The sequence below is a fragment of the Lepidochelys kempii genome, chromosome 19, assembly GCF_965140285.1.
Source record: "Lepidochelys kempii isolate rLepKem1 chromosome 19, rLepKem1.hap1, whole genome shotgun sequence".
Lineage (NCBI taxonomy): Eukaryota > Metazoa > Chordata > Testudines > Cheloniidae > Lepidochelys > Lepidochelys kempii.
The window spans coordinates 14,357,650-14,372,289 of NC_136398.1; positions in this window are offsets into that span (position 1 = coordinate 14,357,650).

Consider the following 14,640-nt stretch of genomic DNA (forward strand, 5'->3'; position numbering starts at 1 on the left):
TATCTTTCAGATCCTGAGATACATTATATGGATGTTTTCCCAACAGGTGCAGAGAAGTGTATACATGTCCCTCATCAGCTTCCTCCCCCAGCCCTTAGGGACTCCAGAGGTATCTGGTCATTGCCTGCTGCTTTCCCAGGCACCGTCTCTTTGAAAGTCTTCTCTACATCTTCAAGAGTTGGTCTTTGGTCCAGCTCCTGCATCACTGGAAGCTGAGGAATGGCAGCTAAGGCAGTATCACAGATAATGGCATCCTTTGAGTAGAGTTCTTTGTAATGCTCAGTCCATCAGTCAAATTGTTCTTGCCTGTCAGTCAATATGGTACCATATTTCACTTTTAGGTTTGCGGTCTTTTTACAAGGTGGACCCATTTCCTCTTTAATTCTGTTATAGGTACCATGTAGGTTCCCTCTTTCAAAGCAGATCTGAATCTTTTTGCACAGGTCTTGCCAGTATTTCTGGGCACATTCTCTGGTGGCTTTCTGAACTGCAGTCTTAGCCTCTTTAAACTTGAGAATTCTGGACTTGGTTGTTGAAGTAGACTTAGATGAGCTTGCTTTTTTTTCCCAATTTGCGGAAGCAGCAGATGTTCAGACTCTGTTTGCTTTTGAGTCATTTGCTAATTGCTCTTCAAATTATTTTTTGGCCTGCCTAATTATAATTTTAGACTTGACTTGCCAGAGTTTATGCTCCTTTCTATTTTTCTCGGTAGGATTTAACTTCCAGTTTTAAAGGACATCTTTTTACTCTGTTATTTAGCACTGGAGGCATTGTTGGGGTTTTTTTTGCTTCTCTTACTATTTTTGTTTTAATCTGGGGGGACACATTTAAGTTGAGCATCTATTATGGTGTTTTTAAAGAATGTCCATACAGCTTGCAGGCATTTTACTCTGGTGATTGTTCCTTTTAATTTCTGTGTAAATAGCTTTCTCATTTTTGTGGAAGTTAAATACTACTGTGGTGGGCTTCTTTGGTATTTCTCTGCCCCACCCACCCACAATGATGTTAAATTTAATTATATTGTGGTTGCTATTACTGAGTGGTCCAGCTATAGTCACCTCTTGGAGCAGATCCTCTGCTCCCTTTAGGACTAAATCAAGAATTGCCTCTCCCCTTGTAAAAAGAAAAGGAGGACTTGTGGCACTTTAGAGACTAACAAATTTATTTGAGCATAAGCTTTTGTGAGCTACAGCTCACTTCATCGGATGCATGCAGTGGAAAATACAGTGGGGAGATTTTATATACACAGAGAACATGAAACAAAGGGTGTTACCATCCCACCATCAACCTCAGCCTGGTCCAGTCCACACAAGAGATCCACTTCCTGGATACTACAGTGCTAATAAACGATGGTCACATAAACACCACGCTATACCGGAAACCTACTGACCGCTATTCCTACCTACATGCCTCCAGCTTTCACCCAGACCACACCACACGATCCATTGTCTACAGCCAAGCTCTGCGATACAACCGCATTTGCTCCAACCCCTCAGACAGAGACAAACACCTACAAGATCTCTATCAAGTGTTCTTACAACTACAATACCCACCTGCGGAAGTGAAGAAACAGATTGATAGAGCCAGAAGAGTTCCCAGAAGTCACCTACAACAGGACAGGCCTAACAAAGAAAATAACAGAACGCCGCTAGCCATCACCTTCAGCCCCCTACTAAAACCCCTCCAACGCATTATTAAGAATCTACAACCTATCCTGAAGGATGACCCAACACTCTCACAAATCTTGGGAGACAGGCCAGTCCTTGCCTACAGACAGCCCCCCAACCTGAAGCAAATACTCACCAGCAACCACATACCACACAACAGAACCACTAACCCAGGAACCTATCCTTGCAACAAAGCCCTTTGCCAACTGTGCCCACATATCTATTCAGGGGACACCATCACAGGGCCTAATAACATCAGCCACACTATCAGAGGCTCGTTCACCTGCACATCCACCAATGTGATATATGCCACCATGTGCCAGCAATGCCCCTCTGCCATGTACATTGGTCAAACTGGACAGTCTCTACGTAAAAGAGTAAATGGACACAAATCAGATGTCAAGAATTATAACATTCATAAACCAGTCGGAGAACACTTCAATCTCTCTGGTCACATGATTACAGACATGAAAGTCGCTATTTTACAACAAAAAAACTTCAAATCCAGATTCCAGCGAGAAACTGCTGAATTGGAATTCATTTGCAAATTGGATACAATTAACTTAGGCTTGAATAGAGACTGGGAGTGGCTTAGTCATTATGCAAGGTAGCCTATTTCCCCTTGTTTTTCCCCCCCCCCTCCCCCCAGACGTTCTTGTTAAACCCTGGATTTGTGCTGGAAGTGGCCCACCTTGATTATCATACACATTGTAAGGAGAGTGGTCACTTTGGATAAGCTATTACCAGCAGGAGAGTGAGTTTGTGTGTGTGTGTGTGGGGGGGGGGGGGGTGAGAAAACCTGGATATGTGCTGGAAATGGCCCAACTTGATTACATACACATTGTAAGGCGAGTGATCACTTTAGATAAGCTATTACCAGCAGGAGAGTGGGGTGGGAGGAGGTATTTTTTCATGCTTTGTGTGTATATAATAAGATCTTCTAAACTTTCCACAGTATGCATCTGATGAAGTGAGCTGTAGCTCACGAAAGCTTATGCTCAAATAAATTGGTTAATCTCTAAGGTGCCACAAGTACTCCTTTTCTTTTTGCGAATACAGACTAACACGGCTGTTACTCTGAAACCATACACATTGTAACAAGAGTGATCAGGTAAGGTGAGCTATTAGCAGCAGGAGAGAAAAAAACCTTTTGTACTGATAATCAAGGTGGGCCATTTCCAGCAGTTGACAAGAAAGTGTGAGGAACGGGGGGATGGGGGTGGAATAAACATGGGGAAATAGTTTTACTTTGTATAATGACACATCCACTCCGTCTTTATTCAAGCCTATGGCTGACTTAGAAAAACACTTCCTCAGCTCTCGTCCCCTAATGCACCTACTCTACTCGTGCTACATTGATGACATCTTCATCTGGACCCATGGAAAAGAAGCCCTTGAGGAATTCCACCATGATTTCAACAATTTCCATCCCACCATCAACCTCAGCCTGGACCAGTCCACAGAAGACAGCCACTTCCTGGACACTACGGTGCTAATAAGCGATGGTCACATAAACACCACCCTATACCGGAAACCTACTGACCGCTATGCCTACCTACATGCCTCCAGCTTTCATCCAGACCACACCACACAATCCATTGTCTACAGCCAAGCTCTGCGATACAACCGCATTTGCTCCAACCCCTCAGACAGAGACAAACACCTACAAGATCTCTATCAAGTTTCTTACAACTACAATACCCACCTGCTGACGTGAAGAAACAGATTGACAGAGACCAAATTGTTCCCAGAAGTCACCTACTACAGGACAGGCCCAACAAAGAAAATAACAGAACGCCACTAGCCATCACCTTCAGTCCCCAACTAAAACTTCTCCAACCCATCATCAAGGATCTACAACCTATCCTGAAGGACGACCCATCACTCTCACAGATCTTGGGAAACAGGACAACCCTTGCTTACACACAGCCCCCCAACCTGAAGCAAATACTCACCAGCAACCACAACCACACAACAAAAACACTAACCCAGGAACCTATCCTTGCAACAAAGCCCGTTGCCAACTGTTTCCACATATCTATTCAGGGGACACCATCATAGAGCCTAATCACATCAGCCACACTATCAGAGGCTCATTCACCTGCACATCTACCAATGTGATATATGCCATCATGTGCCAGCAATGCCCCTCTGCCATGTACGTGGCCAAACTGGACAGTCTCTACGTAAAAGAATAAATGGACACAAATCAGATGTCAAGAATTATAACATTCAAAAACCAGTCAGAGAACACTTCAATCTCTTTGGTCACTCGATTACAGACCTAAAAGTGGCAATTCTTCACAAAAAACCTTCAAAAACAGACTCCAACGAGAGACTGCTGAATTGGAATTAATTTGCAAACTGGACACAATTAATTTAGGCTTGAATAAAGACTGGGAGTGGATGTGTCATTACACAAAGTAAAACTATTTCCCCATGTTTATTCCCCCCCCCCTACTTTTTCTCAGATGTTCTTGTCAAATGCTGGGAATGGCCCTCCTTGATTATCACTACAAAAGGTTCCTCCCCGCCCCCCGCTCTACTGCTGGTAATAGCTCACCTTACCTGATCACTCTTGTTACAGTCTGTATGGTAACACCCATTGTTTCATGTTCTCTGTGTATATAAAATCTCCCCACTATATTTTCCACTACATGCATCCGATGAAGTGAGCTGTAGCTCACGAAAGCTTATGCTCAAATAAATGTGTTAGTCTCTAAGGTGCCACAAGTACTCCTTTTCTTTTTGTGTATACACACAGCTGGTACTCTGAAACCTCTCCCCTTGTGGGTTCTGGGACTAGCTGCTTCAAGAAGCAGTTATTAATGGCATCTAGAAACTTTCTCTCTGTATCCTATCCTGAGGTGACTTGTACCCAGTCAATATGGGGATAGTTGAAATCCCCCATTATTATTAAGTTTTCTATTTTTAAACCTCTTTAATCTCCCTGTGCATTTCACAATCACCATCACCATCCTGGCCTGGTGGTTGGCAGTATATCCTACTGCTATATTCTTATTGTTCCAGCATGGACTTTCTATACATAGAGATTCCATGGTACAGTTTGATTCGTTTAAGATTTTTACTATATTCAACTCTATGCTTTCTTTCCCATATAGTGCCACTCCCTCACCAGCACAACCTACTCTGTCATTCCTATATATTTTGTACCCTGCTATTACTGTGTCCCACTGATTATCCTCATTCCACTAAGTTTCTGTGTTGCCTATTATATCAATATTCTCATTTAATACCAGACACTCACTTCACACATCTTCTAACATCTATAGACAAGCATTTATAAAATTTGTCACTTTTTAGTTGTTGGCCTTCTTGTGATGTAATTGAATGGGACTCTTTCATTTTCATTTTCTCATCAGCTTAGTATGTGAACATCTCCCTAGTATTGAGGGATTTTTCCTCTCACAACACCTTCGCAAGGTGAAAGAGAGTTGTTATCCTCCTTTTCCTTAGGGGGAATTGAGAGACAGAGTTTACTGGCCCACTCCTGCACCATTGAAATCAGCAGGCATTTGGGTTGGTCCCTTAGGGCCAGATTTCCAAAGGGGTTCAGTACATTGGGTACTTAGCTCTTGTGAAAATCTGGCTGCAGCTGTGGATGCTGAGTACTTTGAGAATCTGTCCCCAACTGACTTGCTAATGGTCACACTGGAATACTCTAGCACAGTAAAGAACTGGATATGTATCTAATGAGCTATACCCAGACCTCCCTTCCTCTGCCAACTAGGTCTGGTTAATATTTGATGAGTGCAACTATAGATGATTAATGCAAGTGCTAACTCTTCGTGATTTAGGAAGAAGAACCAAATTTTAAAAAGCTAGATTTCTGGATGTGCATTATTCAGGAATATTAGCATTGAAATTTGGAAGGGAAAAGCTCCCCTCCACCCCCAACAGAGCATGGGCTTTGAATATCATATCAAACCCCTTTCTGCTTTTATGCTCTGTTGCTTTATTTTGGCTTTTCTTGGGGTAACCACTATTGCTGTGGAATCAGATCCACTACCTGGGATCTTACAACCGAAGTGTGTTCATACAAAAGCAGCTGCTTAGCTTTGAGCAGTTGATTATTACTTGCAACAAAAAGGGAGAAAAATAATTGGTTACACTTCAACTGGCAAATAAGGATCCAAAGAGTGGCTTTTGTTACATCATGACAGACAGCTCACTTGGTAAACAATGACTCAAGGAGTTGGTCTGGGATGGACTCTCTCAATAAGGTAGCAATGTGTGTTGACCCCAGTTGTGCAGACGGGTGAGCTTTATAGCTGAATGAAATGGGGATATAAATATTTTTGCAATGAGGTTCTCCCGGCAAAACCCCTCTGGGTTGGGAGATGAGCCTTAAAACAATTTAGGTGGAAGTTTGAAGAGGCAGAGATACAAAACTGATTTTAGCTTCTCACTTCAAATGGAAAGAAAGTACAGTGAGTTAATAACGAAATAACAAAGTGCAGGAAGAGAGAGAGGCTATGAGACTTTGTTGTATAAAAAGAAACTCACAGCAGGAGTTTGCCTGGGACTGGTAAGTATCCGAGTGTGTGTTTGCTTGCTGAGGAAGTATCCGAGCGTGTGTTTGCTGGGAGGGCAGTGTGAGAGCCTGAGTGAGTGTCTGATTGGCTGCTAGCCTGCAGGGGGTGGGCATTAGGGTGTCTGTTTGTTTGTGTAGGGAAGCCTGGCTGTTTAAAAATAGCCAGAGCTTCGCGAACCAGCTGAGCGGCGGCGAACCAGCTGAGCAGCGGGGGACAGCAGAGCAGCTCACAGCAGGAGTTTGCCTGGGAGTTCACCTGGGGTGAGCCCAGTGAGGCTTACGTCCTGCAAACTGCTCTGAGGAAGCTCATAGTAGGAAGGTGATATGGAAGGGGGGGGGGTTCAGCTGTTGTGACCTGCACTGGATGTGCCATGTTTGTCTTTCTTCCACAGGACAGAAGCGACTTTGTCTGTACAAAGTGCAAGCTGGTCTCCATATTGGAAGAGAAGATTGAAGGTCTGGAGCAACAGATAACAACCCTGCGTTGCATACGAGAAACTGAGGATTTTCTGGACAAAACTCAGGATATGCTTCTAGGGGCACAAAGCTCTAAAGATATAGAGCAGGTTGCACAGAGGAGCCAAGAGGCCAGTGAAGAAGCTTGGCAACATGTGACCTCCAGAAGAGGTAAGCGGAATGTCCGGGTTCCAGTAACACAGACACAGGTAACTAACCGCTTTCATGTTCTCTCCACAGGTACCGTTGCGGAGAGTGGACCAGATGATATGTCTGGGGCGAGAAAGCAGAAGGAGACTCCGCTGGTTGGAAGGCATGAGATGTGATGTCCTGAGGTTGGGGGTTCCACGACCACCACTCCCAAGAGGAGAAGTCGGGTGGTGGTGGTCGGGGACTCTCTCCTCCGGGGGACTGAGTCATCTATCTGCCGCCCTGACCGGGAAAACCGAGAAGTCTGCTGCTTGCCAGGGGCTAAGATTCGCGATGTGATGGAGAGACTGCCGAGACTCATCAAGCCCTCGGATTGCTACCCCTTCCTGCTTCTCCACGTGGGCACCAATGATACTGCCAAGAATGACCTTGAGCGGATCACTGCGGACTACGTGGCTCTGGGAAGAAGGATAAAGGAGTTGGAGGCGCAAGTGGTGTTCTCGTCCATCCTTCCCGTGGAAGGAAAAGGCCTGGGTAGGAACCGTCGAATCGTCGAAGTCAACGAATGGCTATGCAGGTGGTGTCGGAGAGAAGGCTTTGGATTCTTTGACCATGGGATGGTGTTCCATGAAGGAGGAGTGCTGGGCAGAGACGGGCTCCATCTTAGGGAAGAGAAGAATGAGGGGGGATTTGATAGCTGCTTTCAACTACCTGAAAGAGGGTTCCAAAGAGGATGGCTCTAGACTGTTCTCAATGGTAGCAGATGACAGAATGAGGAGTAATGGTCTCAAGTTGCAGTGGGGGAGGTTTAGATTGGATATTAGGAAAAACTTTTTCACTATGAGGGTGGTGAAACACTGGAATGCGTTACCTAGGGAGGTGGTAGAATCTCCTTCCTTAGAGGTTTTTAAGGTCAGGCTTGACAAAGCCCTGGCTGGGATGATTTAACTGGGAATTGGTCCTGCTTCGAGCAGGGGGTTGGACTAGATGACCTTCTGGGGTCCCTTCCAACCCTGATATTCTATGATTCTATGAAATCATGGATGTGTGTAACTTACCTACAAAACATGACTCTGTTTGTTGAGCCAGCCTTAGCATTTCAGATTGCTAAAAATTGCTGCCTACACATGAAATATGACCGATGCCCATCCACTCCGCCCCTCCCACTTACAGAGTGTGGATTTTGTCCGCTTCCAGTGGCTGTTGCACATAAGAGTTTTATAGTCTCCTACTTACAAATCTCCTGTAGTTCCGATGGCAGAGTCTCCTGTTTTTATCATGTAGGTCCTGGTTCAAACTCTGCTGTTTGTCTAAGCTGGGGTTGTCACACAGATGGAGGGTCAATTTAAGAAGCTGAGGGAAGGTTCGTGGCACAGTTCTTCAGAAAACATTACTTCACTTGTTCCAAATACGAAGGGCCTGATTGCGTGAACTGGTTTTATCCCGGTGCAAGTCCACTGATTCTCATGGAATTGTTCCTGCTATACACCTGTAAAAGTGTATTGGGACCCCAGCTGTGTTTTAGGGGTGGGGGGAAGGACTGCTAAGTCCTTCAGCCTCCCGCTGCACCATTGGATCCCAGCTGCTTGTTGCTGTCAGCCTCTATCAGCAGTTTGTTGTCAAGGTTCTTTGCTAACAAACAGGCCATAAACTTAGTAGGTGAGGTCAGATGTTGGCGGCAAGTGTGTTCATTCAGCATGCTGTCTCAGCTCTGCTCAGATAGCGGAGATAGCCGACCGCAATTAAACTGCCCAATAAATTCGCAGACTCGGTTTTGAGTGAAGGCACCCAGCCAGGTTTATTGTCAACGGGGCACAGTCCTAGTATCCCATGGACTCTACAGGACCATTAGCACATGTACGCCAGTAACAATGGACCAGCACAGTGAATGGTGGTACTTTCCGTTCCCCCCAAGTCCAGACAAAGACACTCCCTCTGAGATACATCTTTATACACTGATACAAACAAGTTACGTATTGCCCCTCTGATGTATTTGGGTGCCACCCATTACCTTGTACCTGTTGGTTCAATCAAAACATCTCAATCCATCATGCTGTCATTCTGACCTTATCTTTAGGATGGGTCAGTGTGTTCCTGTTATCTTTGGGGAATGTGCTGGTAGCAGGGCGTTCTGGTAGCACCCTTCTGGAATGCGTTTGTGTGTCTATTCTTATGCCTAGCACGACTTAGGAATGTGTGTTTCTGCAATATCAGCCCTGTTCTTGCCAGGTTCTGTAAGCAGGCCTTTCCGAGCTCACAGCCTGACTTTGCTTTATATCAGCAAGTTTTGACCATTACTTTAGCCCAGGTCTCAGGCCTCATACCAAGCCTCTGATACAAGGGTTTATGTTTCAGGGCCTCTTCCTTCTAGAGTAGGTATCTCAAAAATGTCAGTGCTCAAAATCAATGGCCCGTTTTGAACCATTGGCTGTCCTCCTCCCTCCATCACATCCCTCCCTCAGCATATTGGGGCAGTCAGCAGTCATGGCTGTGTCATGCAGAAAGCCTTGGGAAAATAAATATGGAGGAAACCTTGCACCAGCCCAGAGATTCCCAATTTACTTCCATGCTATTCCACTGCCCTGTCATGCTACTTTTGGTGAGACTCCAACCCACTTGCTGCTCTGGCCCATTCCTCCATCTGTTACAGCTGTGGAAAAGGAGATAGTGTGCTTGTGTCCGAAGGCTGGCATAAGTTAGCTCAGCAGGTCACCTGGCAGCACAGCTGGTAAAATGAATAAATAAACTCAATTGATACCAAATTTCCAGTGACATTTTTCAGATTTTCAAGGAAAATGTAGACTCCTTGTACATTTGTTTCAGTTTGGTGCAGGGAAAAAACACTTTTCCTCATGGACTAAAACATTTTTGTTGCCACTGGAAAAGGTAGGTGGGAAGTTTTTAAAAAAATAGTGAAAGGGGGTAGGGTTCCTCCCTCCCAAAATAAATGTGTTTCTGAAAACTGTCAAATTTTCATCCTGAATTTTTTCACTGAAAAAAATGAAAAATTTCAACCAAATTGAAAAACTTTTGTGAAAATGTTCATTGTGGTTGGAAAAAAAAATCAAAGGGAAATGTTCTGAATTCCACTTGTCAGAATTTCCAGGCTCTCTGTGTGTGCTGGGATGGCCTGGGAAGGAGGCCCGGAAATGCTGGTTGATCGAGGCTGCATTTCTTCTTACTACATCCCTGGGTTCAGCTTCATCATGTGTCCATGCACATCAGACACCATGCACATGTGTCCTTGCAAACTGGGGCCATCACCTGGGCACTGCTGCATTGGGCAGCTCGCCTGCCAGTGGGGTCTCTAGAACAATATGGATCTCTAGAAATGGGCATTGGTTCAAGGTAGGGAAGGAAAAGGGCTTTTGGGTTCCTGGAGGACAAGGTAGGCGAGGTAATAACTTTTTTTTAATTGGACCAACTTCTTTTGGTGAAAGAGACAAGCTTTTGAGCTGCACAGAGATGTTCTTTGGGTCTTTAATTTTCTGAACAGCTTTCTTCATCCCTGCCATTGTGACAGGGTCAGTGCAACCACTAGGTGAACTAGGTGGTCGCCTAGGGCACCAAGTGGTTGTGGGCGGCAGTGGAGCGGAGGTGAGCTGGGGCAGGGGTGCGTGGGGAGGGCCGCCTGCAGCAAGTAACGGGGCTGGGGCCCCCACAGGAGAACTGCTCCCTGCCCCAGCTCACCTCTGCTCCGCCTCCTCCCCTGAGCACCGCCCCGCTGTGCTTCACTCCTTCCCAGGCTTACGCGCCAATCAGCTGGTTGGCGCCGCAAGCCTGGGAGGCGGGAGAAGCGGCAGCATGCTCGGGGAGGAGGCGGAGCAGAGGTGAGTTGGGGCGGGGAGCTGCTGCACGCAGCTCCCCGGGCTGAGGGGAGCAGGGGCGGGGAGCTGCTGCAGGGGGGACTCCCCGGCCCGAGGGGAAGGAGGGGGCAGTGGGGAGCTGCCGCTGGGGGGCGCCTCAGGGTGGGGAGATGCCAAGGGGTGGGGGCGGCGCAAGGTGGAAGTTTCGCCTAGGGCATGAAATCTCCTTGCACCGGCCCTGCATTGTGACCTCGAGAACAATCTGGGGAAGCCAGGCCAGCTTGGAGGGATGCAGGAATATGCATTTGTCTTGGCTGACCAAGCTGGTGAAGGATCATCCTGCATTGGGAGTGAACCCCTCAATGGCTGCAAATATCTCCCACCAGCTTCCATGGGCAATTTGTCCAGGTTCTTTCTAAAACCATCTAATAGATTTCCCACTGTTATTACTTACTGCAACCAGAAATGGGTCAGAACCAACACCTCACATCCGAGCACTGCCAGACTCTTAGGAAGCTCTGATTAGGTCTGAACATCCTCACAGCTTCAGTCCATCTCTAAGGGAGACATGTTGCACTAGGAATTAGCTCTTCTCTGTCTCTGATGTACTCATCTGTCACTTATCTCTGGGCTTAGCCTTTTTCCCAGGTGGAAAATGTAACTTGCTGGCTCATCAGACCTAACTCTAGTTAATCAGAGATGAATAACCCTGACTACCCTGAACACATCTTTTAGGTTGGTGGTAATTAACTGGCAATATACCTTGAGCAGAGATGTCTTATTTAGAGATACAATCCCACCCACCCATAGTGGACCAATGGCACAGAACATCTCATTGTGGAGCTGTATAAGTTACAATGAGAATACGTCATTACATATACATATATAATTGTACATTTACAATTATACATATAATTATATGAGAAAATAATGTATATTATTTGTATATACATATGTATAAGTAGGGGCATAGCGAGCAGATCGAGGGACGTGATCGTCCCCCTCTATTCGACATTGGTGAGGCCTCATCTGGAGTACTGTGTCCAGTTTTGGGCCCCACACTACAAGTAGGATGTGGACAAATTGGAGAGAGTCCAGCGAAGGGCAACAAAAATGATTAGGGGTCTAGAACACATGACTTATGAGGAGAGGCTGAGGGAACTGGGATTGTTTAGTCTGCAGAAGAGAAGAATGAGGAGGGATTTGATAGCGGCTTTCAACTACCTGAGAGGTGGTTCCAGAGAGGATGGTTCTAGACTATTCTCAGTGGTAGAAGAGGACAGGACAAGGAGTAATGGTCTCAAGTTGCAGTGGGGGAGGTTTAGGTTGGATATTAGGAAAAACTTTTTCACTAGGAGGGTGGTGAAACACTGGAATGCGTTACCTAGGGAGGGGGTAGAATCTCCTTCCTTAGAAGTTTTTAAGGCCAGGCTTGACAAAGCCCTGGCTGTGATGATTTAATTGGGGATTGGTCCTGCTTTGAGCAGGGGGTTGGACTAGATGACCTCCTGAGGTCCCTTCCAACTCTGATATTCTATGATTCTATGATTCTCAGACTGGCACTGTGCGGGGATTTGCTTTACTGCAAAGGTTAATAATTGTCCCAAGCAGACTTTGCCGGGATGTCAAGACAGCCTTTACAGTTACCCCTTTCGACAGTTGTGTGACAGGGGTATGATCCCTCCCACAAGCTAATTATATAGTGATCATCCAATGAAGTGAGCTGTAGCTCACGAAAGCTTATGCTCAAATAAATTGGTTAGTCTCTAAGGTGCCACAAGTCCTCCTTTTCTTTTTGCGAATACAGACTAACACGGCTGTTACTCTGAAACCATCCTTATACAGCGATTACTTCTTGAATCAACTCCTGCTAAGACACTCTCTCCTCTTGCGTGCTGCAGAATTAGATGTTCCAAGAAACAACTGTTCATGAGGCTGAGAAATTGCTTCTCTAAATCGCATCCCAATGTGAAATTTGACCAGTTAATGGATGGAGAATTGAAGTTGCAAGTGATTACTCTTTTATTAGATTCTGTGGCTTCTTTAATATCTTCTGATCCAGAGGCCAGTGGTATAACCCGGCTATTATGTCTTGGTGTGAGCAAGAAAGCAGCAGGAGACAAGAACTATGTGAAACGTGCTTGCCGCGGTAAAGATGAGAGCCTGTGTTACACATACACTGTACACTCACTGGTGGGTTACACATTCATTACACTTGTAGATGAAGATTTCAGACAGGCACAAAAGCTCCCTCCATAGAGCCAGACGTACACATTTGAACATGGAGTGGGTCATTGTGAAGAACTGCAGCTGTGTACAATTCCTTTATGTTATTTGCCCAGGAGAAAGTGAGGTAGTTAAAGCACAGAGGATACTGATGCAGCTGTACAGACACATGCATTGCATTCACTTAATGGCCCATAATGGCAGAGCTGGAATGGCCTTTGCACATTTGGATGGGCCTGCAAAATGGGCCTGCTCCCTCCCCCAAAGCTAACTAGATCCTGTCCACTATGAGAGGGCCAGGCCAAGCACAGGGGAGTGGGTTAGTGTGATGATTCTTTGAGGTGCACCCCAAAAGTAGTGGACTTATCTTACATAAACTGTGTCTCAGGGGACAGGGATCTTGTGGGTCCAATTAACCTTGGTACATGGTGATGGAGCCAAGCAGCTGGTCCCTGGCAACTCCAGTGACCACTCTAAATCTGCTAGCCTTTTCAAGGCTTTTGCAAGGAAAAGGGGTAGAAACAGACTCAAAAGTAAGTCAAAGTTTAGATTCTTATGGGCGTTTCTAGAACTAGCTTCCCCACTCCGTTGCACTGATCTTCTGCTGCTGTCACCGTGCTAACAGAATGGAGTCACTCTGGTGTGTAACTTGTATAACTTGTGCAACAGAGCAGAGAAGCAGACTTCTAGCTTCCAGAAATCAGGGAGTGGCACCTTGTCAGCTGGCTCTGCAAAACCCCGGGCCAAAACCTTTTTTCTTGTCAAGCATAGGGGGAACTGAACTGGGGTCTCATATCCCAGGTGAGTGCTCTAAGCACTGGGCTAAAGCTTATAACAGCAGCTGCCTTTTTGCCCTTCAACCATTTTGTGTGGCATTAGAAAGGGGCCTACGCTATTCTTGCAAGAATCAGCTTAGGTGCCCACACTGCCTATCCCCAGGAGAGGGGTTCGTGGCTGAGAGTTGCTGGCAGAGAGAGGTAGCTCCCTGTAGCACTGACTCAGGTGCCAAACATCGTGAGCAGGTCGAGGCTTAGAACACATCCCACTCATTGGCATCTCCCACAGGTTAGCTTAGGTGGGGAGGTGGCTCTTGTGGGTCACAGTCTGAGGTACCTATTTCTCCCCATTCATTGTAGAGGGAGCACGGGTGCCAAATTCAGGCTTGTGGATTCCGTTCTTATCCCAGTGATTTTCTAGGCACCTAAAAGTTTGGTATTGCCACGCTCCGCGTCACAACGCCAAAGTCCCTTTGTGGATCCAGGCCTAAGTGAAGCTGTCTACGTGGTCTTTGCAACAGCACATCCATTTTGCTAGAACACCAACCATAGTCTAGGTAAGAGTCCATCTCTCTCTGTCTTCTTTCAGCTAACAGGCCCACTCCTATTTCTCTTTCCTTGCTTGCTCTACATCTATAAACTCAACTGTTATCCTATCATTGTCCACTACACTTGTGTCACTTGGATACTTCAGTCCTCTTGGCTGGAGGAAGAGCTAGGCCCAGTCCACAAAGCAGTTTGGGCTGTGTGATGGAAGCAGGCAATCTCTCCATACCCAACATTCACAGCTTTTGAAGTGAAGTCCTATTTACATTAGCCGTATATAGGCCTGTTCTGACAGCATAATTCATAGCTATGAGGTCTGACATATTTCCTTGCTGTAGCTGGCAGTTGGATTGTTGCTTAAATAGCCATTAAATACCATATCTAGATGTATAAAATAACCAATAAAGCTTGTTTATTCACCCTGGAAATGCTTGATATAATAAATCAAGCCACTATAT